Below are 2,248 nucleotides of genomic sequence, written 5' to 3' on the forward strand. Positions count from 1 at the left end.
AAGCGTACGGTGTCGAATAATTTGGTGTCGAATAAATCTGTGTCGAATCGAGCGGTGTCGAATCGTACTGTGGTCAATAGAGTATCACCCGTTTATTTCTATAGATTTATTTATAGAGTGAGTTACTTTCCCAAAATTTATACTTAAAATATATGAAAAAAAATATATAACAGCTATTAAAATGGCTTTTTTACTAACTATAAGATTGATTTTTTATTTGAAATGAGTCTTGACAAGTATAGAAAGATAATAAGGACTTCTCTAATTATAAATAAAAATATATTGATTGAGTATAAAAACGATTTTTTAAGTATGGATGAGTTTCTACATATTATGAATGAGTACAAGACTAATAGGAAGATAAGATGAGTTGAATGAAAGTTATTTTATATCATAAAGATAACTGTTGTAATTTTAAAAGCATATATAAAAGGCACAGTTACTTTTAATTTGTGTATACTTTAGTTGTTTGTATCCTATAATTCTTAATTTAAAAAAAAATTTTACCTTACTAATATTAATTTTAAGGATTAAAGGTGTAAACGTTTAGTTTTTTGCTTTTTATTATATTTGGTAGGTTCAAAATGACTTATTTAGTTACAATTTTCAAAATTTGTATAGTTTTTTTGTATAGTTTTTTACAAACTATAAATCTTTATTTAAAAGATTTAAAATACAGTTTACGCGATATTTTATAATTATTTTTGTTTACTAATTTTAATTGTTTTTTTAATTATGTTAATTGTGTTTTATAAATATATATTAATTGTTTTGTTACTGATTAAGCTAGTAGTATTAAATATAATTTTGATTATAGGTCTAGAACTTTTCTCTATAGATTTGAATTTTTATTTAATTTATTATTTAGTTTTTAGGTTGTGTGAAAGAGTTTTAGGTATATCAATGTTGGTTTTAATTGTACAATATAAAAATATGCTATATTATTTTATAATATATTTTATATTATATATTATATATTTTATATATTTTATATATTATTTTATAAATTTATGAAAGTTTTATGATGAAATTAATTTTATTATTCATGTTTTTAACTCCATTAAGTTTAAACTTTTCTATAGTTAGGTTTAATTGGTTTTTGTGTTTTTTAAGAGTTCTAATTATGTTAATATCTTATAAGTTTGGGTCAAATATAGTAGGTTACTATGGATTCGATCAATTTATGTTGTATAAAAGATCTTATTCATTAATTATAATACCTTTGTAAACTTTTGGGATTAATATATTTGAGTTCAGAGAATGATGTTAATTTAAATTTTAAGGTTGTTATTTTCTTACTAATGCTTTTAATACTTCTTATGTTTATTACAATAAATAAATTAATGTTAAGGTATTTATTCTTTGAGTTTAGACTTATTCCAACATACTTCATAATTGTGTATTGGAGATCTAGCTCTGAGCGATTAAGAGCTTTTTTTATTTGTTGGTTTATATGTTGTCAAATTTTTACTTTTACTATGTTATATGTATGTTCTTATTCGTGAAAATATGAGTTTTGCATTTTTCATTTATGAAGTTTTAAGACGTAAGGTATTTGGTTGATACAATTATTTCATTATTACAGGAGCTTTTTTAGTATAACTTCCTATTTACATTTTCCATCTTTGGTTGCTTAAAGCTCACGTTGAAGCTCTTGTATACGATTCAATAATTTTGGCAGCTGTTTTATTAAAGTTGGGGGGGTACGGGTTTTATTGTATTATGTGGAGTTTGAAGATTAGTGTAGATTATTGTATGTTTATATTATAAAGGTAGGAATAATTAAAAAGGTTATAGTAAAATTTTTATGAATAATTCAAGTTGATATAAAGTGGTTGGTAGCATATCCATCTATAGTTTATATAAATATGATATTAGCAAGTTTAATTCCATTAATAATATTAACGTGATTAAGGGCCATTATGGTTATAATTTTACATGGAATTTGTTCTTTAGGATTATTCTATACGGTAAATATATATTATGAGAGGTCTAAAAGACGTTTATTAGTTTTAAATACAGATATAGAAAGGTATTTATCTACAGGGTCCGCCACTTAAATCCGGACAAATTTGAATTTGACATTCCCATCATATTGGAATGCAGCAGTAAGTGCCATATGACCTAAAGATAGGTTAGAGACGTCGATAAGACATTAATAACCTTAAAATGGCCGAGTCGTTCAGGAAGATGCCGGAATATAATCGAAGAGCGGCGGTTATTGAAGGTGTCCGCGCCGGAAGAACGC

This window comes from Pseudomyrmex gracilis, unplaced genomic scaffold (assembly GCF_002006095.1).
Source record: "Pseudomyrmex gracilis isolate BER0280 unplaced genomic scaffold, ASM200609v1 scaffold_866, whole genome shotgun sequence".
NCBI classification, from domain to species: domain Eukaryota; kingdom Metazoa; phylum Arthropoda; class Insecta; order Hymenoptera; family Formicidae; genus Pseudomyrmex; species Pseudomyrmex gracilis.